This window comes from Osmia bicornis, unplaced genomic scaffold (genome assembly GCF_907164935.1).
Source record: "Osmia bicornis bicornis unplaced genomic scaffold, iOsmBic2.1, whole genome shotgun sequence".
Taxonomy (NCBI): domain Eukaryota; kingdom Metazoa; phylum Arthropoda; class Insecta; order Hymenoptera; family Megachilidae; genus Osmia; species Osmia bicornis.
In genome coordinates, this window is record NW_025791124.1 from 1,385,303 (window position 1) to 1,411,415 (window position 26,113).

The 26,113-nt window shown below is 48.8% G+C and overlaps 2 pseudogenes; one reads left to right on the forward strand and one right to left on the reverse strand.

Moving 5' to 3' along the window:
• Positions 1-13,342: 13,342 nt before the first annotated feature.
• On the reverse strand, positions 13,343-13,515 carry LOC123988789 (annotated as a pseudogene).
• A 7,002-nt stretch (positions 13,516-20,517) lies between these two features.
• On the forward strand, positions 20,518-20,694 carry LOC114881790 (annotated as a pseudogene).
• Positions 20,695-26,113: the final 5,419 nt, after the last annotated feature.

A 26,113-nucleotide genomic window follows, 5' to 3' on the forward strand; every position in this document is an offset into this window, starting at 1 on the left:
GGGCCAAGACTTTGACCCCGAAAAATTCGACATCTTAGCAGGGCGAGCCTTCATCCGAGGCTTGCCAGCAAAATTATCTCAGGCTGTAATGACCACTAGAAAAACGACGCTCACCGGTATCATGGACGAGGCTCTTTTGATAGATAAGAATGACGCAAAATTGAAGAAATTGGCCCCTCCGGCTAATTCTCATGTTCATCCTTTACCAGCAACCCCTCCTTCACCATACGATTACAATCGAACCTGGTCTGAATGGCGAGAACCGCCACCGCAAGTATAACCAGAATACCCTAGTCATCCATGTGGCTCTTGCTACGCGAACACGGTCCAGCCCGCGGCCCCTCCGACAAATACGTGCCAACCTCGGTACGCAGCTCCACCGTGCGGGTCCGGATGCCCACACGGCTGCGCACCATACATACCCCCGCAGCCATCTTGTTTCTGCGGGTGCGGCCACGCTCAAAGGGCACCACCCCAAGGTCTACATTGTCATAATTACCATCACGCACACGGAACTCAATATTCAGGTCACACGAACTATTCAAATAATTATTCACGCGGACCAAATCGGCGCCAAGGACCACGCCGACCGCCTGTAAATAGCTATCTTGAACGTGGGCGCGATCCTCCGCCGAGACTAGATGACAGACCGTCGCGAAGTAACAGGCCGGAAAGAGAAAATTTAAACTTCAATCGCGCCCGTTCACCCGCGGATCATCGAGCGGGTGCAGCTTTTACGCCTCGCCGCGATCTCCACCGGCCACAAGCGAGTCCCCGGGACTCTTACAGGCTCCTTCGCCGCGAATCCGGATCCGCTCAAAGGAATTAAAGAAAGGGAACGGAGAATTTATTATAGACACCGGCTCGATGTTGAACTTGATTAAGTCAAACGCGCTACGGACCGACGCGCCGATCATTAAATGCGAGAGCGTCAGCGTAAAAGGACTGCAAGGATACATCGATGCTGCCGGTATCATAAGCATTAAAATAAATGGAAGCCAAACTCTTTTCTACGTCGTTGACAACCCGGATTTCCCTGACGGAGTAATAGGATTATTAGGTAACCCGTACCTCCTACAAGAAGAAAGCGAAATTTCTTTTCATCATAGAACCCTAGTAACGAGCAAACGGCCGATTCATCCTATCGGATTCTCGAACTCACGGGAGATAAAAGAAACGCTGACATCTTCTCAACGCAACCAGGAAGCCCCACGAGCGCTCCTCGGCGAACAGGAATGTATGAAAATTGCGTCTGCCGATTGCACAGACGACAACGACGAAGACGCGGACCGCGCCGTCGAACGGCTAACCCAGCAGAATCCGCAGGAATCCGGTGACGAAACGCGCCTACCTAGGCCGCTGACACCGCTGACAGACGAACAGCTGGAATTTCAAGGCGAAGACCTAGGAGACTATGTCGTCACGCAACAATCCGACGTTGAGAGAATCAATAAAATTAATAAAGCGTTAAAATTAGATCATTTAGAAGATAAACCGCGACGCATGGCTGAAAGTATCGTAACGCGTTACGCGGATAGATTTTTCATTCCCGGCGATCCCCTGGGAGATACGAAAACAATCGTTCACAACATCCCTATGGACGACAAAACTCCGGTATTCACGCGACAGTATCCCTTCAGCGTTGACCAGGAGAAAGAAATATCAAAGCAAATTCAAAATTTAGAGAATTTGGGAGTAATAGTTCCCTCGAACTCACCATACAACTCGCCCTTCTGGCTAGTTCCGAAAAAACCGGATTCGAAAGGAAATGTGCGCTGGAGAATGGTCGTAGACTTCCGTAAATTAAACGCGAAAACAATCGACGACCGTTTCCCTATTCCCCGCATTTCAGATATTTTCGATCGGTTAGGAGGTGCAAAATATTTCGCTGTTTTTGATTTGGCAAATGGATTTCATCAAATACGCATGGCTCCTGAAGATCAGGAGAAAACGGCATTCTCAACTTCGGATGGACATTACCAATACGCGCGCATGCCGTTTGGTTTGAAAAACGCGCCTGCCACTTTTCAAAGGCTCATGCAACTCGTTTTGAAGGGATTAATTGGGAAAATCCTGTACGTATATATCGACGACATAGTAGTTTACGGACGCACCTTGGAGGAAATGGAAACACGACTCGAAACGTTATTCCAACGCCTACGCGACAATAACCTCACATTACAACCAGATAAGGCAGAATTCCTGAAAAAGGAGGTAACCTATTTGGGCCATATCATCTCATCCGAGGGAATAAGACCAAACTCGGAGAAAATTCGAGCAGTAGAAAGTTTTCCGACTCCAACCACGCGCAAAACACTCAAACAATGTTTAGGATTGGTAAACTACTATAGGCAATTCATCCCGGATCTGTCACAACAGGCCAAACCTCTGACAGAATTAACGAGTCCCAAGAAACCATTTGCATGGACCGAAGCCCACCAGAAAAATTTTGAGGAACTACGACAGACGTTGTGCAAAGAACCCGTTTTACGCTATCCGAATTTTGATGAGCCCTTTATTATCACCCTTTATTAGCCCTTCATATATCTATGGCAGAAAATTCACGCTAGTAACAGATCATCGCCCTCTACAATGGCTATTCTCGGTTAAGGACCCTGTGTCACGCCTAGCCCGTTGGCGAATACTCTTAGAAGATTATAATTATGAAATTATATACAAACCAGGTCGCGTGAATGCAAACGCAGACGCCTTGTCTAGGAACCCGGTACCTTTTGCACTACCAGTAATACCTTCGGTAGAACCCATCGCAACCCGGGTAAGCGCACGTCGTGCGGCCCAACTTAGGCCAAATTATGAGGAACCACCATCCTTGATCCTGGCTGAAACACAATCCATAGGAAATATAAAACCGGAAGAAATCGAGCCCAATGCAAACTCCACCATGAGGGATGACAACGTCACCGCGGAGCACGAGCATGAGGCACTGGCGAGTAGTACCCCAAAACCAAGAAAACGTGTATCTTGTTGGTCACCTCTCTCCACCCGGGAACCTACACAGCCATCCAAGGACCAAGGTGATTCTGAACATGAACCGTCCTCGCACGACCTCTCGCATACAGATACCGTCGGACAACCGACACGCATCTCCTGGGATCTGCCGTCCCCTTCAGAGATACTAGATATACCACAGTCAACATTTAGGAGCCCCGAATTTACTCGCGAATGGAAGGATATCGACAATATTTACGCACCGGATCCTCAGTTCACCGCCAGCCCAACAACGGCTAAGGCAATTCACTGCAAAATAGTAATTTCTAAAGCTCCTCTCACGGAGGGCCCTGGTAATATCGCGCACTTTATCCCTGCTGATAAAATTCTCACCAGCCCTACTTGCAGAACTTTAAAAGCTCTAGGAATGCTCTCCGAAACAAACCTGCTCACTGAAGATCTAACCGAAGGCCGCGTAATTGTTACCCAAGCCGAAGAAAGGCGAATCTTTAGCATCATAGGCGCTAAATACTTCTTCCAGACTATCGAACAACACCAGATATCTTACTTATTGCATGCTCTAAAACTGGCAGCAAAAATAGAAGGAGTAGATAATCTTCGCATCCCAACGAGCTGAGAAACGATGCACTAGTTGGACGCGCAAACACTACAACAACGATTGTCCGAAGTCTTCTATGACGAACCGATCACCGTGACAATATGTACAGGTGAAATACAAACTCCACCAGAGGATCATCGAGAGGATATCATTCGACATTATCACGAAAGTTTAATAGGAGGCCACAAAGGAGTAACTAAAACATATCAACGCATACGGAATGTTTTCGATTGGCCTAGAATGCATCGAGATGTGGAAGATTACATCCGATTCTGCAAAAGTTGCCAAGAACAAAAATTAGTGCGTATCAAAACACGAGAACCGATGCTTATTACAGATACTCCAGCCAGACCTTTCGATAAGGTAGCATTAGACACAGTCGGACCTCTTCCATTCTCACCCAGTGGAAACCGTCATATTCTCACGCTTCAATGTCAACTCTCAAAATTTTGCATGGCCATTCCGTTACCAGATATCCGAGCCGAGATTGTAGCAGACGCCTTCTCGCGTTACTTCATCGCAATGTTCGGCGCGCCACGGGCAATCCCCACGGATCGCGGAACATCGTTTATTAATCAAGTTCTTAAAGGAATAGCAAAGACTTTTAATATTGAACACGTTACCACCTCCGGTTACAGGCCTCAAACTAACGGTTCCCTTGAGCGTAGCCACCACGTACTCATCGAATACCTAAAACATTTCATTGAAAACAAGCATGACTGGGATATTTTCCTTCCTTTCGCAACGTACTCATATAACACGTCGACACACGAGGCAACAAACTTTTCGCCTTATGAAGTAGTTTTCGGCCAGCTAGCAAGAGATCCCTTCACTCCTATGACCCGCGAAGAACTCCTGACCTATCCAACATACATTCAAAATTTGGTACAGAAATTAGAAGAGATCCGGCAAATTGCAAGGAAAAATCTTGAACAAAGCAAAGAACGTTCAAAATTACAGTATGACAAGAAAAGTAAAGAAGTCCAATTTTCTCCCAATGATCAAGTCTATGTATTAAAAGAGCCACGTCTTAGTAAATTTGACCCTCATTATATCGGGCCGTTCAAAATCTGCGAAATAACTGAAAATAACAACGCAATCCTCAGGGACGAACAGGGAAGAAAATTCGCAAAGCACCTTAACAAATTAAAACTCGTACATTCGAAAAATTTTGAAAACAAATCAGATAACACCTGGAAACCTCCCCCTTTCGACCCTACTTGAACGAAAAGGTATTTATTTTAGGAAATCCAGTAAAAAAGTTAACAAACCACTAGATAGCGCAACCGAACCACCATGGGCCCCTGGTACCTGCTGTTAGGCATCGTCTCCATTCAGTTCACGATCGCGAACCATATGGAAGGCGACTACTCCGTTACCCGATTAAGGTACAACCCCGGACTATATCCCGAGAAACTAGCCCCGATCCGCACGTTTCGGACCACGTGGAGACTAGTAACAGCTCTGGATGTAACGGAAATCCTAACCAGCCGCCCAGATACCATCTTTGCGGTAAACCGCATGAAGACCATGTGCAAGACCCAGAACATAACATCATGCCCCGCGGACACCCTAAGGGAAGACTTAGATAGAAAACTCGCGGAGGCAGTACGATACGAAAATCTATTAGCACACGCGCTCAGAAAGAATGCGGTTAGAGTAAGACGAGCCCCTCTCGGATTCATCGGCTCGATCAGCAAAACTTTGTTCGGAACACTCGACGAAACTGACGCGGAGCATTATAACCGCGAAATCGACAAAATTTATAATGATCAAAAGCAAATAACGTCTTTAATTCATAACCAGACGCATGTAATTAAATCCGAATTCCGTAAAGCCTATGATACGCTGAACATTCTTTCTAAATCGGCAACAACCATGAACACTAGAATCGAGCACATGCTCTATAAAACATCAGAAATTAGCAAACGAGAAGATCAACTAGAATTAGAACTAGCTATGTCCTCCTGGGGAACTAGATTGATCCGTCAAACCGACGAATATGTATTAATGCTATCCACCCTGACTGACGCCGTAATGTTCGCAAAATTGGGAATCCTACATCCAATGATCCTATCACCGAACCAACTGGTCAATGCATGCAAAGCCATCCAAACTTCCACGAATCTGGAATTCCCGCTCTCAATGGAAGAGTTGAGATCGGAGCAACTCCAGGGCACGACAACAATGAGTGCCGTATACGCAAAAGGAAGAGTAATCATCACGATAGACTTTCCTCTCCTAGAACCCAACTCCTATGAACTATATCACCTATATCCCTGCCCCTCTTTCCAACAACTTAATGCAAATACTTTCACCCCTTTAATGATCCAACCACAAACAGACTTCCTTGCAATAGATCAAACAACCACTACCTTTTTCTCCCCTGACAAAACCTGCCTCAAAACCTGCAAAAACCCTAACGGAAGACTCCTCTGTGAAATCACGCTCTCGCTCCAAAACTATGAGCAAAGTCATATCTGTGAAATTGATCTCATCTTGCGTCCGGAACACCTACAGTGGAAGCAGTGCACTGTGAAAGCGGCCCCAGCAAACAACATACAAATTACGAAGCTAGAGGCTTCAAATACTTGGCTATTTTCGATGAAACACAAAGAAGAAATCCAAATCAAGTGCAATAAAAGATCGGCCGGCTACGAACAAATCCAAGGCGCAGGGATAATACAGCTGCAAAGCCACTGCGAAGCAACCATTGATCATACCAGAATAATGGCATCCGGAATAAAAACCCAGAAATACAATTACACGTTCAAACCAAGTTTCGGCCTAAATATATCTAACCTCATCCCAGACCTAACCCCACATCATATTCACATCCTGACAAAACTCCAAGAAAACCAGCCAAAATTCACACCTATCAACATAGACCCAGACAACCTTTTAACCTTACAAGAAGTAGACAACCAAGCGCAAGATATAGCACAGCACCACCGTGCTCTAGCCCACACAGCCTACATCACCTACGGTTCCTTATCAGCCATAATTGTTGTCATTTTGATAATAATAGCGGCAATAGGATACCGATACTGCAAAAAACGAGCAGAGAGCGACAGCCAACCCAAATGTCACCAGTTCACGCCAAAAGATATCGCAATGCAAAGCCAACCGACCATCACCCCAACAACGGGTCCATCGGATCTGCAGATAGCAGTACTACCAGAGACACAAACGCCAGATGGAACAACGAACCCAGGTTTCGAAAAGAAAACAATCCTTTATTATTAGAATTAAGGAACGGAACAACAGGATTGGAATGAACAAAGAGACGAATTTGGATAAACTATATATTTTTCGTTACATTACAAAATGAAATGTTTATCGAAAGAGGGGCGCGATGTTTAACATGGTATCCTCATCCCAGTCCCATAAATCCATCAGATACCGCCGATATTTTCTTCTATGCTGACGGACGGCCTCCCGGTACTTGATATTGGTATACCCCGGGCGTATAACGTAGGTCCCGTCGGTACACTAAAACAAAAAAACAAAAAAAAAAAGAGGAAATAAAAGAACACCTTACCCAAGTTCGGAACAGATCACGCATAGGCGGAAATAAATCGGTGCAATTATATGCATACATATTTAGGCTTGCGAAAACAATTAAAAGCTGCCTTTCCATTTCACTCAAGTAACGAATACAACTCGACCGACCACTTTATATACCACAAACTCCCCACCAGGTTTACCAGGAGTATAGCAACGTTTGAATTCTACGTCGACAATTTTTCAATAGCCACCGTGGAATATTTAACTCAGCGTATTCATAGACACTGCATTTCAAAATCAAGCCTTTTATGGTCATATAAATTTTCACTCGGCATCCATTTCAAAATTATCGACCGTCTAGCGTGGGGGGGGGGGGGGGGGGGGGGTGCCCTGTGGCCACTTCCCGCACTACTTTTCCCACTTGATATGTTAAATAACGACACAAACCTGTACATATCTTCGACACTTTATACACATATTTCTTTTCTTTATATTTTCAACAGCTGCGCACGATTGTATTTTCTTCGGCACCTTTTACTTTATATTTTGAACAGCTACCTTTTATTGTAAAATTTTTCACCATTATATACACTCTGTGAATGCATGAAAAGGTATGTGTGATTGAGCGAATGAGGGTGGCGAATGACGAAAACACCTTACACAAAATGCCCTCCCGAGAGCATTTTGTGTCTAGCGTGGGGGGTGTTACGTCCCTAGTTATAACCAATTTTTGTCTTTCGCCATTCTAAAGAGGTCTTGCTCTGGAATCCGCGAAACATCAGCGTTTTCTCGCTTAGCAACGCTTGCGATACGAAATCGGGGAACTCGCGAAATGCGATGGCGAAAACCCTTTGCTTGTAGGTTTTCGCAAGCAAGGAGCGTGACCTACTCCCCTTTTGGGAGTATAAGTTATCGGCGCAACGCAGGTACGCCAGTTCCGTGATAGCGTAAAGCAGAAACCGAAGTTCTGTCCGTTCGTGACGCGCAGTAGATCCGCGCTCAAGGCTACTCGAAACCAGGAAGTTCATCGACGACGTGCTCGGCCGACGGTTCAACACGAGTGTATCGCCGCAGTCTGAGATAGCAGACTCATAATTGGACCAAGTCCAGGAGTGCACCCGTGTGTTGTGCAGGACCACCACCAACTGCTTGTATCTCCAAGGTCGAGTCGTAGCCACGCGCCGCGAGTATAGTATATCGTCCTCTAGACCTCTAGAGTGAATGAACAGTAATACGAGAACGAACGAGTGACGTGCAACACCTGAAGTCAGCGAAGGGTATGTAACAACAAAAGAGAATATATAATTATTGAAGACCCATACACGTATCAACAATTACTGAACACCCGATCCTGCATCCTCTATTACCCGCACGGAAGGTCAAGGTACGCTTTACTGTTTAAATCGGCAGAACCCAAGAATCATAGTAGCAGAATAATAACCATCCATAATGTGGGACGTAATCAGCCCGACAGGTACTGGGCAAGATCCCGGTCAGTCGGAGCCCGACAAAGCTTCTCGCTCGCGGCAGCTTCCAGCGAATACCTCGCGATATTGGCCACGACCGTGTCACCCGCATTCAGCATCCTGAATGCGTGAGCCACGGCCGTAACCTCCGCAAGGTCGGCTATCGGAGGGAGTCCACATCCTCCCAGTGACGGGGGAATGTGGACCACCTGCGGGCTAGCCCGCTGGGACAGGTTAAGCCACAGCTTGACCGTCCGCTTGATAGCCTTGTCGAGCTCCGACAGGGCCATTCGTCGTATATTGGCTCCCCTGAGCAGGAAATCGAGACGCGGGACAATAAATGTCGCCACCGTCTCGATCTTCTGCCAGGGAGCGAGGAGTGACTGGTCCACCGCGCTCAGGTCCTCTAACACGCCACGGATCGTGGTGTAGGGCGTCTGATCGAGCTCAACCCCGGTTGGGACCCCTAGATGCTGGTAGGGCCCACCTTTTCCCAGAGCCGGAACGGGTTCCTCCTGGATGCAGTACACGGTATCCAGTGCGTCGTCCCGGCCTCGTATGTGTAGCGTGGCACATTTCTTCGCGTTGAAGGCGAGACCCAGGTTCGTTGCAATGTCTTCAACGGCGTGTAGCATATCCCTCATCTCCTTTTCATATGTCGCTAGCAGCGTGAGATCATCCGCGTAGGCGAGCTCCCCGATTTTATCCCCCGCGATTTCGTACCCTGCAGTGGAGTCCTCGGCCACGCGGATGATGGGCTCTATTGCCAAGTTGAACAATATGGGGCTGAGGGGGCAGCCCTGTTTTACCCCTGGTAAAATGGGTATTCTATCGGTGTACCCCTCGGAGGTGCGGACCCTCGTCGCACAGTCTGTGTACAGGCTGGCGACGATATTTGTGATCGCCCGCGGGGCCCCGGCGTTGGAGAGCGACTCCAAGATAGTGGCGTGCGGGATTGATCCAAAAGTATTGGAAAGGTCCATCCACGCCACTACCAATTCCCCTTTCTTCCTCCGAGCGTCGGCGATGCATTCCTGCAGCACGAAGTTGTGCTCGAGGCACCCCTCGTACGGCAGGAAGCCCTTTTGGCATCGTGAGAACCGTCGATTGAGTACCGCCCAGTGAGTGAGGCGGTCGGCCATTACAGCGGCGAAGAGATTGGGCAGGGTATCGCCCATCGCGAGAGGTCTCCAGTTCGACAAGTCATCCCGGTCACCCTTCTTATGAATAAGAACGGTGTTGGATTCCTTCCAAACGCGCGGAATATGCTCCATCTTGAGACAGGCGTTAAATAACGCCGTTAGGAGCGTGGCGCCTGGGTCGACATCGCGCAAATCACCATAGGTTACGCCGTCGGGACCCGGAGAAGATTTCTTCATCCGGTCCAGGCGGCCGCTCACGTCGGCGGCCGTACATGCCGACACCAGAGCGTCACATTCCTGTGCTGCCTCGTGACGGATAGTCGGGAGGGGCCCAGCACGATCCTGAGGAGCGTACATTTCTGTGAAGTGTCACTGGACTACGTCCTTCGACACTTCACAGTGCGGGGAGGACCCTTTCAGGACCTCCCGCACCACACGCTTCCGGTTCGCACGGAACAAGCGTTGAATGCGCTACGCCTCCCGAACATATTCCTCGCGGTTGGTAGGAGTACCGGTCGTCGTCGAGCTATCCCTCGGACGGCGAGACCCACCCTCCCTCCTCGCAGCTGTTTGTGGCCGGCCACCCCTCCCACTGGTGGCTGGATTTGCGGCCCGCTCAGTATCCACCGCCCGCTGCTTTACGAAGAACTCCGCCACTTTCGCAGCGAAGTCTTCCAGCGCCTGAAGCGTCGTCACCGTTTCGGCTTCCTCAACGAGGCCTGCCCTTTCGATGCCTATCGTTGCCCTCGTGCTCCTACGAAGCACTTCGGGTCGGTCGGCACCGGGGGTTGGTTCGTCAGATCAGCCGGCGTGTGGGACAGCATCTGGGAGCCGTGTGTCCCGATGCGGGTCGCGCCCTCTACGGGATCCCCGGTGCTCAGGTGAAGGCGGGGGGGTCACTCTCCCTCTCCGGTGCGTCGCGGGCGACTGTGGGGCCCGACCTCTGGGGGGTACTTTTCGTGTAGTATTTTCGCGGGTATCTCTTCTATTTGTGTTGTTTAAGGTGCCCCCTCGGCCCCTCCTGCTCTGCCCGTTGTTGCTGAAAACAGAGCCCCGGATTGACCCGGGGTTGTTAGCCACGCTGCTGGAAACATTAGTTAATCTAGGACATACACAACAATAATGACTAGAATTATTATTGTTATTATTATTATTATTAGTAATAAAATTGACAGGGCTAGCCCCCCTGCCAATGGTCACCTTGTTGCTCGGAGGCCCTTGCTCCGTCGCCACGGAGGCCTCCACCACGCGTGGCACCCGGACCACTTCCACTTCCGCTCCTTCGTTTTGTATACGAGGTGGCTGCCGCGCCTGCGTCCTTGGTGACGGCGCCGTCGTCGCTCCCTCCTCATCACGCTGTCCAGCCCTTCTCCCCCTGCTTCACGGCGTGAAGTCCCGCCATTCTCCATTCTTTTCCTCTTCCTGTTCGTCTTCTTTCCTCTTCTCCTTTAGCAGCGCCGCAGTGACCGGTGGCGACGCCTCGGCAATAGCTTGGAGAATCATCCTTCTCCTTCTCCCAACGCGCCCTGTAGTGGGGGACGGCAGGGTGGTAGGTCCGTCCACCATCCTCTTGTCTTGTGTCGACCCGGGCGATAGAGTTTTCGCCCGGGTGCTCCTTTTTACTACAGGGCGCTCCTCCGGTGTCGTTGGGGTGACCGCGTCATTCACCGTCGCGGAGCCCGTGGATGGTGGTGGGCTCTTCCTCTGCCTGGCTTGCTGCCTTGTCCTGGGGGGGGGGGGGGGGGGTCCGAGGGGGCTCCGTGGTTGCCCTAGCAGACCGCGCCCTGGTCGTCGGCGCGGACTCCAGGAGCACCGTATCTTCCTGGATCCTCTTCTTGAGTCCTCTCGGCGAGCTTCCACCCCCGCTCCTCCTTGTGGCGACGGTGACGACGGCCACCGGTTTGCTGTAGAGCGAGGTCGTCGACAGGGTCAGTGTCCCCGCCGTCGCGAAGGTGCACGTCGCCGTCACTGGTCTGGTGGGGGCGCTAAGGTGGTGGACGCGCCCCTGGCTTCCTCTTGTCTCTGCACGGGCGGGAGGGAGGACGCACGTGCCATTCTCCTGGTGGTCATGGTGGTGGTGACGGTCGACGTGCCCCTGGTTACCTCCGCGTAGGTGACGGCGGGGGACACCTTCCTGGTCGTGGTGGTGGTGGTGTTTCGTCGGGGCGGGCCAGGTTGAGGTGGCTCCGTTGTCGCCCGGGTACTCCTACTCAGCCGGGGGTGCACTGCCGCCGTCCCTACTACTACTACTGCTGCTACTCGTACTGACCGGCAGCCGCGCCCCAGCGGCACGAGGCTCTGCACTACCTTTATGTGCGTCTGCGTGGTGCTTCTTCACTTTCTCCAGTGCGTAGACACTGTTGTCTGTGAAGGAACACACCCCGCAGACCCACTTTCTTTTTGCGCCAGGGTGGTGGAGGCGCAGGTGTTTTCCAAGGTCCTCGTGCCGCTGGTACACGGCCGACCGGATCCAATTAGACGGCACCCCTACGTTGCAGAAGGGGCAGGGGAATGTCTCGGGGAAAGGGAACGTTATTATCACATCGTTTCCCCTGGCAGTGCAGCTTGGCTGAGGGCTCGTCATAGTATATAATAAATAAATATTAAAAAAATAAATAAAATATGTATATAAATATAAAACGAGTAAATAGAATAATATAATAAACAATAAAACAATCAGCACTGATACAAAATAAGGACTCCCCAGTCAATACTTAAAACTTAGAACTAAGAAGATAAATTAATAAAATAAAATAAAATAGAAAGAAAATAGAATCAACAAATAAAACGGGTATATATACTAATGGTATATATGTCGCGGAAATAAAAAGAAAGGAAATAAACGAAAATAAATAAAAATAAAAGAGAAATAAATAAATCAAAATAATAAAGTAAAATAAAATAAACTTTAATCTAGTGACTAGATTAGATTATAAAATAAAAACAAAAACGAACGAGACGAAAAGACGACCGTGCGAGTCGCTCTCCGCGATAATTTGCAAATTAAATCCGCAAATTACCGCACACAGGGGACTGAACTGTTAATATCGAGTTACACAAGTTGTAAAAGGACCCGTGTACCTCGATAATTAATCGGAAAAAAGCAAATTAAACTACTGCAAATCGAAAAATTTCTAGCTAAATAGCTAGAATAATAGAATAACGTCTACCCGTAACGGTTTAAATGTCTATATTCAGCCTATACGGGAGCACAAAAACTAGAGCAAAAAGTGGATTTCGGCAAGTCGGTTAGTGGGACAAACACCTGTTATCGGTTTAAACGACCAGCGTTCTCACGGATAACAGCTAGATACAGAATCAAAACAAAACAAACGCGAGCAAGGCCGCACCGGTATCGGATACGACGCGAAAGGGTTTCGATATATCGAAACAGTCCGCCTGGAGTCGACAGAGCTTTGCCTGCTCCAGGTGGCACCACTCTACAGTAACGCTACACTACAGAAAACCACCACCAGACTCCCAAGCTCCACTTACCGCGCAGTCAGTCGCCGCTGTGCTAAGCGAGTCGCACCGCCTTTGGAAAAGCCAAAATGCGATCGCGGGAAAAATAAAAATACAAAAAGAAGACTAGATATAGAATAGAGAAGAGGAGTCAGAATATTTTAAAAGAAAGAGAAAAGAGGATATGTTCAGAGTAGTATATGTGGGCCGCGTCCTGCGGTAATGCAATACAGGTGCGACCCGTGTCGGAGTCGGAGCAAGCTCCGAATTCCGACCCTTTTAAAAAATGAGATTAATATTCTGACTCCCCAATGGGGAGTGTATCAGATATTAAGCTGATAAGAACAGATAAAGCGCTTTATTAATCAATTCATGTTTCCCCAGGAGCAAGCCCCTCGGGGGATACATTTTGCCAAATTTTGGGCTTCTCCCTTTATACAATATTTGAAAATATAATAATGCAGTGGGAGGAATTCCCACTGCATATGTCTCGCATTCGAAAGAGTTGTATTACTCATTTAGATAGAAAAAAAGAAGGGGCTAATAGCCCTGGCAGTCGAGCTTCTTTCAGCGCGCTATATTCAGGATAAGTATCTGAAATATGGCATATACTTGAATAATAGTATAGCCATGTAAGTACAAAAAAAGAAGAGAGAAAATAGATAATAAAAAAGAAAAGAAAAAGAAGTAGATGTAGTGAATGAGGTAAATTGAGTATGAGTGACAGGAACACCGCAATGCAAATTCATTAGAAGGATGGATGATAATAAATAGAGAAAATGAATGTGGTACATAGAATAAGAAAGAAAAGGAAAAATCCGTGACTATGTCGGTGTTCCTGCCGGGGGTGTCCCACTTGGACGTCGACCGATTGAACGCGTTCCTTTTGGACGCCGGACCGATTGGACGTGTTCCTTTTGGACGTCGTGCCGTTTGGACGCCGTGCCGTTTGGACGCAGTGTCATTCCGATTCGTGCCATTTGGACGCCATATCTTTTATAATCATTGCCTTTGGAAATCGGCAGATGGTGGTATTGTTTGTCGATTTAAATTCCTATGCTATTTGAATGCGTATGCATGCTAAAGTATATGATTACATATATCTAACGATAAGGTCAAATGGTTATGTGTAACGTTTGACAGGTATAGGTTATAGTGTAAAACATGTGGAAATTGAATGCAGTTACTTTCTTACAAGATATATCTGGAAGTATGTTTAAGGTAAAAGAAATATTAAACCTTATTTTTTTCAATACATTCTTTATACCAAATTAATGATTTTGCGTACAATGTATCAATATATTGTAATATGATTTGTTTTTCTTTATTTTCAGCATTTATTCAGAATGGAATATTTCAATACAACTGTTCAACTCGTTTGAGACAAATTCATGACTTCTAAACACAATACAAGCGCTATAAAAAAGATACAAGTGAATGGTGAAATAGAAACTCTGTTTCAAATTATTTTTTTTATAAATTATTACTTGGTAAAACTATTTATTTGAAAGTAGAAGAAAACACTGTGAATTGTAACTTAAATTCTATATTAAGGAAATTAGAATAGGAAATTAAATTTTAAGGGTTTTATCTACTTTTATTAAACTATTTATTTGAAATATGCTGGTATTACATTGTTTTTAAAGTCTATAACGTGCAAGACAAACTTATCTAATTTAATACTGCTTTTGCTCGAATAATTTCTGCACTGTATCTATTTAATACATCTACTCCATAATATCTCTGTTGCAATTTTCCCCTCCGTGTCTGATCAAACGCTGAAAATAAAGAAGAAGAAATCATATTATTATATATTGTTACATTATACTCAACAATATTAATTTATAATAAAGAATGTATTGAAAAAAATATGGTTTAATATTTCTTTTACCTCAAACAAATTTCCTGATATATCCTGCGAGAAAGTAATTGCATATGTTTTCAGAGTACAATATTGTTTTTTGTCCTAGTATATCATTCCACACTGTTTAATTTCTTTAATGGATCTATTCAAATTCTCTACTCCAATATTATTTTTTCTGATCAATGTTTGAATAAATGCTGAAAATAAAGGAAAAGAAATCATATTAGTATATATTGTTACATTGTACACAACAATATTAATTTGGAATAAAGAATGTATTGAAAAAAATATGGTTTAAGATTTCTTTTACCTGAGACATATTTCCTGATATATCCTGCGAGAATGTAATTGCATCTCTTTTCGGTGTACGTTTCCGTTATTAATCCTAGTATTTCATTCCAAAATGTTTAATTTGTTGAATGGATCTATTCAAATTCTCTACTCCATAATTTTGGTGGTAATTTCCTCATCAATGTCTGCATAAATGCTGAAAACAAAGAAAAAGAAATCATATTATTATATATTGATACATTGTCCACAACAACAATAATTTGGAATAAAGACTGTATTAAAGAAAATAAGATTTAATATTTCTTTTACCTCAAACATATTTCCTGATATATCATGTGAGAATGTGATTGCATCTGTTTACTGGGTACATTATTCTTATTTGTCCTATTATTTTATTCCGTACTGTTTAATTTCTTTAATGGATTTATTCAATTTGTTTACTGCATAATTTATTGGTTTAAATTTCCTCATCAATGTCTGAATAAATGCTGAAAATAAAGAAAAAGAAATCGTATTATTATATATTGATACATTGTCCACAACATCATTAATTTGGAATAAAGAATGTATTAAAGAAAATAAGATTTAATATTTCTTTCACCTCAAACATATTTCCTGATATATCCTGCGAGAATGCTCATCAATGTCTGAACAAATGCTGAAAATAAAGAAAAAGAAATCGTATTATTATATATTGATACATTGTCCACAACAACATTAATTTGCAATAAAGAATGTATTGAACAAAATAAGGTTCAATATTTCTTTTACCTTAAACATACTTCCAGATATATCTTGTAAGAAAGTAACTGCATTCAATTTCCACATGTTTTTCACTATAACCTATATCTGTCAAACGTTACACACAACCACTTGACCTTATCGGTAGATATATGTAATCATATACTTTAGCATGCATACGCATTCAAATAGCATAGGAATTTAAATCGACAAGCAATAACACCATCTGCCGATTTCCAAAGGCAATGATTATAAAAGATATGGCGTCTAAATGGCACGAATCCAATTGTCACGACGTCCAAACGGCACGGCGTCCAAACGGCACGACGTCCAAAAGGAACGCGTCCAATCGGTCAGGCGTCCAAAAGGAACGCGTCCAATCGGCACGGCGTCCAAAAGGAACGCGTCCAATCGGGACCGTCCAATCGGGACGCGTCCAATCGGTCGACGTCCAAGTGGGCATCACCCAACGAGAAGAGGAAGTGGTCCGGGAGCCACGCGTGGTAAGGACCCCTACGGGGGCGGATCAGGGGACTCGCAGCAGACCTCTGACCTCTGTAACAACAATATTTCTAGTCAATGTTCTTGTGATTGTCCTAGGTTGAGCGCAACCGCTAGCAGCGCGACTAATTGCCCCAGATCAAACCGGGGCTCTGTTTTCAGTCAGAACAACGGGCAGAATAGGAGGGGCCGAGGGGGCACCACTAACAACATTAACAATAGAAGTATCCGCGAAACTACCACACGAAGAGCACCCCCCAGAGGTCGGGCCCCACAGTCGCCCGCGACGCACCGGCGGGGAAGGGTGACGCCCCGACTTCACCTGAGCGCCGGGGATCCCGGAGAGGGCGCGACCCGCGTCGGGACACACGGCTCCCTGATGCCGTCTCACACGCCGACCGACTCGACGAACCAACCACCGGCACCGACCGACCCGAAGGGCTCCGTAGGAGCACGAGGGCAGCGATAGATGTCGAAAGGGCAGGTCTCGTTGAGGAAGCCGAAACGGAGACGACGCTTCAGGCGCTGGAGGACTTCGCTGCGAAAGTGGCGGAGTTCTTCGTTAAGCTTCGGGCCGTGGATACCGAACGGGCCGCAAATCCAGCCACCAGTGGGAGGGGTGGCCGGCCACGACCGGCTGCGAGGAGGGAAGGCGAGTCTCACCGTCCGAGGGACAGTTCGACGACGACCGGTACTACTGCCAACCGCGAGGAACATGTTCGATAGGCGACGCGAATTCAGCGCTTGTTCCGTGCGAACCGGAAGCGTGCGGTGCGAGAGGTCCTGAAAGGGTCCTCTCCACACTGTAAGGTGTCGAAGGAAGCAGTCCAGCGACATTTCGCAGAGATGTATGCTCTCCGGGATCGTGCGGGGCCCCTCCCGACTATCCATTATGAGACAGCACAGGGGAGTGACGCTCTGGTATCGACATGTACGGCCACCGAGGTGAGCCGCCGCCTGGACCGGATGAAGAAATCTTCTCCGGGTCCCGGCGGCGTGATCTACGGTGATTTGCGCGATGTCGATCCAGGCGCCACGCTCCTAACGGCGTTATTCAACGCCTGTCTCAGGATGGAGCATATTCCGCGCGTTTGGAAGGCGTCAAACTCCGTTCTTATTTATAAGAAAGGTGACCGGGATGACTTGTCCAACTGGAAACCACTCGCGATGGGTGATACTGTGCCGAAACTCTTCGCCGCTGTAATGGCCGACCGCCTCACTCACTGGGCCGTACAAAACCAACGGCTCTCACGAGGCCAGAAGGGCTTCCTGCCGTACGAAGGGTGCCTCGAGCACAACTTCGTGCTGCAGGAATGCATCGCCGACGCTCGGAGGAAGAAGGGGAACTGGTGGTGGCGTGGCTGGATCTTTCCAATGCTTTTGGATCGATCCCGCACTCCACTATCCTGGAGTCGCTCTCCAACGCCGGGGTGCCGCGGGTGATGACAAATATCGTCGCCAGTATGTATACAGACTGCGCGACGAGGGTCCGTACCGCTGAGGGGTACACAGACAGGATCCCCATACTATCTGGGGTTAAACAGGGGTGCCCCCTTAGCCCCATGCTGTTCAACCTGGCACTAGAGCCATTAATCCGCGTAGCCCAGGACTCCACCATAGGATACAAGATCGCGGGGGAAATAATTGTGGAACTCGCCTACGCGGACGACATCGCGCTGCTGGCGGAATGCGAAGAGGAGATGAGGCGACTACTACGTGAAATTGAAAGCATTGCAGCCAACCTGGGTCTCGCCTTCAATGCTAGAAAGTGCGCAACACTGCACATTAGAGGCCGGGACGACGTACTGGACACCGTGTACTGTATCCAGGAGGAACCCGTTCCGACTCTGGAAAAAGGTGAGTCTTACCAACACCTAGGGATCCCAACCGGGGTTCAGCTTGATCAGACGCCCTACACCACGATCCAAGGCGTGTTAGCGGATCTGGGCGCGCTGGACCGTTCACTCCTCGCCCCCTGGCAGAAGATCGAGGCGCTGGCGACATTTATTGTTCCGCGCCTCGATTTCCTGCTTAGGGGAGCCAGTATGCGGCGAATGATCCTGTCGGAGCTTGACAAAGCTATCAAGCGGACGGTTAAGCTATGGCTCCACTTGTCCCAGCGCGCTAGCCCGGAGGTAGTCCACATTCCCCCGTCACTGGGAGGATGTGGGCTCCCTCCGATAGCGGACCTCGCTGAGGTCACGGCCGTGGCCCACGCATTCAGGCTGCTGAATGCTAAGGACACGGTCGTGGCTCGTATCGCGAGGTTCACGCTGGAAGCTGCTGCGAGCAAGAAGCTTCGTCGAGCTCCGACCGATCGGGATCTTGCCCAGTACCTGTCGGGCTCTTTGGCCGGGGACTGGTCAAGACCAACGACTGGTCGTTCGTCGTTCTGGTCGAGGGTACGGTCCGTCGCGCTGAGGTCCGGAGCGCGTCTCGGTTTTCGCTGGGAGTGGAGTGATGATCGAGCTGAACTCGCGATTGTAATGGAGTCCCGAAACGGACGTCGGGTAGTCGTGCCGCCTCTTGCCAAGGCACATGTCATCACCAGGATGAGGGCTGCAGTGACGGAGCACTATGTGTCCTCGCTTCTTCGGAAGCCGGACCAAGGCAAGCTTTTCCAGGCAACCACCTAACATGCGGCGAGCAATCGCTTCATGAGGGGTGGCGCGTTTATCCGTTTTGCTAATTGGAGGTTTATCCATCGTGCCCGCCTCGACGTACTCCCGTTAAACGGAGCCCGTCGATGGGGGAGTGAGGATAAACGCTGCAGGCGATGCGGATACACGCTGGAGAGCCTTCCTCATGTACTCTGCCACTGCGGTCCTCATTCTGCCGCCAGGCAGAGACGGCACGACAACCTCGTTCTGAGGTTGAGTAAGACGATCCGGCTTCCCGGTGAAATCAGGATCAACAGGCGTGTCCCCGGGGCGACAGGAGAGTCTTCGGCGCTTCGCCCGGACATCGTTGTCACGCACGAAGCGTCGAAGACCATTGTACTGGTCGATGTAGCCGTGCCCTTCGAAAATACGATGCAGGCCATCGTAGATGCTAGATTTGAGAAAATCGACAAGTACCAGCAGTTAGCTGATTCTCTCAAGGGGCGCGGCTACAAAGTATATCTAGACGTTTTCATTGTGGGTGCCCTGGGCGCCTGGGATCCAGGGAACGAGTTCCTCCTGGAACTGTTAAGAATATCTCCGCGAAACTAATGGTAGCCGAAACAATCGCGTGGTCCCGTGACATGTACGTCGAACATGTCTCGGGCATTAGACAGTACACGGTGTCCAGTACTGATAATAGAATGAGCTATAATCATAACGCATCTGAGGAATTGGAAGGCGCGGCCCGGACACCCTCATCTCTTCAATCAGTAGGAACACCGACATAACTGTGTGCAATACGGACTAAGCATGTTCTGTATTGTCTTGCTTCTCTTGCTCTATCCTATTCTATTCTATTTTAATTTACTGATTCTATTTTAATTTATTTTATCCTATTCCCTCTTATCTTGTATATGCATCGGTGTTCCTTATACTTATCTCTCTTATGATTAATACTTTAACTATCTTTATTTATTCTTTTTTTTCTTCTGTTTTTCGTTGTTTTTTTTCTCCATCTTTATAACTGCGACATTCAGATCTATATCTGTTTTAGATATTTCTATTCGCTATACTAGACTATATCTGTGATTAATCCGGCCTATATATTTATATTTATATTTTTATATTTCTATAGTGAAATCTATTTTTAGCGCGTATTACTGGGCTGCCGAAGACGCAAAGAAGACCAATGCTAGGGCTACTAGCCTCTTGTTTATACTATTGTAATGGCGTCAGATCTACTGAGAATCCGCGACACATGCAACGGTAAAATGTTCCCGCTGCATTTAAGACTTTCTTACTCATATGAAGGGCCAGGCCTGTAACTTGAGATAAACAATGTACCACCTCAGGGACTTGTCCCTGAGGAAACATTAATTGAAAATAAAGCGCTTTTATCTGTTCTTATCAGCTTAATATCTGATACACTCCCCATCGGGGAGTCAAAATATTAACCTTATTTTTGGAATTGGTCGGACTCCGGGGCTTGCTCCGACTCCGACACGGGTCGTACCTGCCTTGCAGTGCCGCAGGACGAGGCTCACATTGGCTATATAAAAACATACATTGCATTCTATAAAATATTCTGACTCCTCTTTTCTATCTCTTGTCTTTTTTCTATTTTTATTTTTTATCCGCGATCGCGTTCGTGTATTGGCTTTTCCAACGGCGGTGCGACTCGCTCAGCACAGCGGCGACTGAACTGCGCGGTAAGTGGAGCTTGGGAGTCTGGTGGTGGTTTTTCTGTAGTGTTGCGTTACTGTAGAGTGGTGCCACCTGGAGCAGGCAAAGCGCTGTCGACTCCAGGCGGATTGTTTCGATACATCGAAACCCTTTCGCGCCGTATCCGATTCCGGTGCGGCTTTGCTCGCGTTTGTTTGTTTTGATTCTGTATTTAGCTGTTATCCGTGAGAACGCTGGTCGTTTAAACCGATAACAGCTGTTTGTCCCACTAACCGACTTGCCGAAATCCACTTTTTGCTCTAGTTTTTGTGCTCCCGTATAGGCTAAATATAGATATTTAGACCGTTACAGGTAGACGTTATTCTATTATTCTAGCTATTTAGCTAGAAATTTTTCTATTTGCATTAGTTTAATCAGCTTTTTTCCGACTAATTATCAAGGTACACGGGTCCCTTTACAACTTGTGTAACTCGATATTAACAGTTCAGTCCTCTGTGTGCGGTAATTTTCAGATTTAATTTGCAAATTATCGCGGAGAGCGATTCGTACGGTCGTCTTTCCGTTCGTTCGTTTCTGTTTTATTTCTGATCTAATCTAGTCACTAGATTAAGGTTTTACTTTATTTTATTTATTTTATTTTCTTTCTATTTTATTATTTTGATTTATTTATTTTTTTCTTTTATTTCCGCGACCTGTATACCTATACATAGGTATATCCTCTCGCTCTATCTCCTGATTTATTTTATTTTATTTTATTTTGTTCTTTTTATCTTTCTTTCTACTTCATTTTACTTTATCCGTTTTATTTTATCTATTTATTTCATTAGTTCTAAGTTTTAATCATTGACTGGGGAGTCCTTACACTCTGTATCAGCATTTATTATTGTTATACTTTACTTACTATTCTAGTCCATCTATTTATTCTTTTATCATTTATTTATTTAATATGACTTCAACGACGAACCCCCAGCCGAGCTGCACCGCCAGGGGCAACGAAGTTATCATAACCTTCCCCCCTCCTGAAACCTTCCCGTGCCCCTTCTGTAATGAAGGGGCACCCCCGTCCTGAATGAAGGTGACCGTGTACCAGCGGCATGAGGACTTAGGCAAACATCTGCGCCTCCACCACCACGGCGCTAACAGAAGGTGGGTCTGCGGTGTATGCTTCTTCACCGACGACAGTGCTTATGCGCTGAAGAAGGTGAGAAAGCATCACGCAGACTCCCATGCAAATAATGCAGTGCCTCGTGCCGCTGGGACACGGACATCTGCCCCCGCGGGAAGGGTTAGCGGCGGTGCATCCTCGGCCGGGGGGGATTCAGCCGAGGAGCGACCCACTGACGCGCATGTAGCTGAGATGACGCAGAGGCTCTCTCCGTCGCCGATGGAAGCGGCAGGGACCACCACGGGTGGAGGCGCGCTGACGCGCGCCCCTAGATCTGCCCTAACCAACTCCCGGACCACCGTGGCTGCCAAAACCAAGGCCGCGCCGAAAAAGAAGCCCACGATCACTGCTTCGGTGACGGGGAGAAATCTTTTGACGGGCTGGGCAACTAAGAAACCTGCGACAACGACAGCGACAACGACGATCACGGGGAAGAGCGGGACGCCGTCTAGCCTCGCCGATGGACGACCTCCACCCGCGGGGAGTCCCGCCACCCCGCCGACCATCGACCTTACCACACCACCAGCGGGGACCGGCGCCGCTAAAAGGACCAGCGGCGGGTCAGTGTCAATGAGGAGGCCAAGTGGGGGGGTAACTTCCACCCTAACCCCCCCCCCCCCCCCCCCATCAAAAGAGAAGGAGAACAGCCCGGGTATGAAGAAAAGGAACACCCGGGCCTCAACGGAGCCTCCTCAACCTGGCCCGCCCCGACGAACCATTACCGCCACAAGAAAGGTGACCCCGCCGTCACGTATGCAGAAGTGACCAGGGGCACGTCGACCGCCGCTACAACGAGGACTACCCGGAGGATGGCACGGGCAACCTCCCTCCCGCCCGTGTCGAAGCAAGAGGAAGCCGGGGGCACATTCACCACCCAAGTGCCCCCCACCATGCTAGCGACGGCGACGTGCACCTTCGCGACGGCGGGGACATAGACCCTGACGACGACCTCGGTCTACAGCAAACCGGTGGCCGTCGTCACCGTCGCTACAAGGAGGAGCGGGGGGGGGGCCTCGCCGAGGGGGCTCAAGAAGAGAATTCAGCAAGACACGGTGCTCCTGGAGTCCGCGCCGACGACAAGGGCGCGGGCTGCCAGGGCGACCACGGAGCCTCCTCGATCCCCCCCCCAGGACAAGACAACAAGCGAAGCTGAGGAGGAGCCCACCACGATGTGGCCCGAACGACGTGGCCACCTCAAGGACACCGGAGGAGCGCCCTGAAACAAGAAGGAGCACCCGGGCGAAAACTCTATCGCCCGGGTCAACGAAAGAGAAGAGGAGGGGAGACGAATCTACCACCCTACCGTCCCCCATTACAGGGCGTCCCGGGAGGAGATTGATCCTCCCAGCCATAGCCGAGGCGTCGCCAGCGGTCACTGCGGCGCCGGAAAAGGAAAAGGAAAAGGAAAAGGAAAAGAAGATGGAAAGAAGACCAGGAGTGGAAGAGGATGCAAGGGACGGGTGGGACGTCACGCCGCGGTACACGAGGAGAAGGGCTGGGCGGCAGGAAGAGGAGGGAGTTTTGACGACCCCGTCACCGAAGACGCAGGCGCGGCAGCCACGGCAGCAACAACAACAGCAACAAGACGAGGAAATGGTCCGGGGGCCACCCGTGGTAAGGACCCCTACGGGGGCAGAGCAGAGGCCTCTAAGCAGACCACTGACTGTCGACAGGGCCACTAGCCCTATCGACTTAAACAATAACATATCTAGTCAATGTTCTTGTGATTGTCCTAAAATAAGGAATGTCGCCAGCAGTGTGACTAATCGCCCCGGGTCAAACCGCGGCTCTGTTTTCAGCTACAATGGGCAGAACAGGGGGGGGGGCGAGGGGGCACCATCAATAACAATAGCAACAGTAGAAGAGATACCCGCGAAAATACTACACGAAAAGTATCCCCCAGAGGTCGGGCCCCACAGTCGCCCGCGACGCACCGGCGAGGGAGAGTGACCCCCCCGCCCTCACCTGAGCGCCGGGGATCCCGGAGAGGGCGCGACCCGCATCGGGACACACGGCTCCCTGATGCCGTCCCACACGCCGGCCGATCCGACGAACCAACCCCCGGTGCCGACCGACCCGAAGTGCTCCGTAGGAGCACGAGGGCAGCGATAGGCATCGAAAGGGCAGGTCTCGTTGAGGAAGCCGAAACGGTGACGACGCTTCAGGCGCTGGAAGACTTCGCTGCGAAAGTGGCGGAGTTCTTCGTAAAGCAGCGGGCGGTGGATACTGAGCGGGCCGCAAATTCAGCCACCAGTGGGAGGGATGGCCGGCCACAAGCAGCTGCGAGGAGGGAGGGTGGGTCTCGCCGTCCGAGGGATAGCTCGACGACGACCGGTACTCCTACCAACCGCGAGGAGTATGTTCGGGAGGCGTAGCGCATTCAACGCTTGTTCCGTGCGAACCGGAAGCGTGTGGTGCGGGAGGTCCTGAAAGGGTCCTCCCCGCACTGTGAAGTGTCGAAGGACGTAGTCCAGCGACACTTCACAGAAATGTACGCTCCTCGGGATCGTGCTGGGCCCCTCCCGACTATCCATCACGAGGCAGCACAGGAATGTGACGCTCTGGTGTCGGCATGTACGGCCGCCGACGTGAGCGGCCGCCTGGACCGGATGAAGAAATCTTCTCCGGGTCCCGACGGCGTAACCTATGGTGATTTGCGCGATGTCGACCCAGGCGCCACGCTCCTAACGGCGTTATTTAACGCCTGTCTCAAGATGGAGCGTTTGGAAGGAATCCAACACCGTTCTTATTCATAAGAAGGGTGACCGGGATGACTTGTCGAACTGGAGACCTCTCGCGATGGGCGATACCCTGCCCAAACTCTTCGCCGCTGTAATGGCCGACCGCCTCACTCACTGGGCGGTACTCAATCGACGGTTCTCACGATGCCAAGAGGGCTTCCTGCCGTACGAGGGGTGCCTCGAGCACAACTTCGTGCTGCAGGAATGCATCGCCGACGCTCGGTGGAAGAAAGGGGAATTGGTAGTGGCGTGGATGGACCTTTCCAATACTTTTGGATCAATCCCGCACGCCACTATCTTGGAGTCGCTCTCCAACGCCGGGGCCCCGCGGGCGATCACAAATATCGTCGCCAGCCTGTACACAGACTGTGCGACGAGGGTCCGCACCTCCGAGGGGTACACCGATAGATTATTATTGCAGACATTTTACCAGGGGTAAAACAGGGCTGCCCCCTCAGCCCCATATTGTTCAACTTGGCAATAGAGCCCATCATCCGCGTGGCCGAGGACTCCACTGCAGGGTACGAAATCGCGGGAGATAAAATCGGGGAGCTCGCCTACGCGGATGATCTCACGCTGCTAGCGACATATGAAAAGGAGATGAGGGAGATGCTACACGCCGTTGAAGACATTGCAACGAACCTGGGTCTCGCCTTCAACCCCAAAAAATGCGCGACACTCCATTTACGAGGCCGGAACGATGTACTGGACACCGTGTACTGCATCCAGGAGGAGCCCGTTCCGGCTCTGGGAAAAGGTGAGCCCTACCAGCATCTAGGGGTCCCAACCGGGGTTCAGCTCGATCAGACGCCCTACACCACGATCCGTGGCGTGTTAGAGGACCTGAGCGCGGTGGACCAGTCACTTCTTGCCCCCTGGCAGAAGATCGAGACGGTGGCGACATTCATTGTCCCGCGTCTCGATTTCCTCCTTAGGGGAGCCAATATAAGACGAATGGCCCTGTCGGAGCTCGACAAAGCTATCAAGCGGACGGTCAAGCTGTGTCTTAACCTGCCCCGGCGGGCTAGCCCGGGGGTGGTCCATTAATGATGATGTGGACAATGTATCAATATATAATAATATGATTTCTTTTTCTTTATTTTCTGCATTTATGCAGACATTGATGAGGAAATTACCACCAAAATTATGGAGTAGAGAATTTGAATATATCCATTAAACAAATTAAACATTGTGGAATGAAATACTAGGATTAATAACAGATACGTCCTCCGAAAACAGATGCAATTACATTCTCGCAGGATATATCAGGAACTATGTTTGAGGTAAAAGAAATATTAAATCTTATTTTGTTCAATACATCCTTTATTTCAAATTAATGTTGAGAACAATGTATGAATATATAATAATATGATATCTTG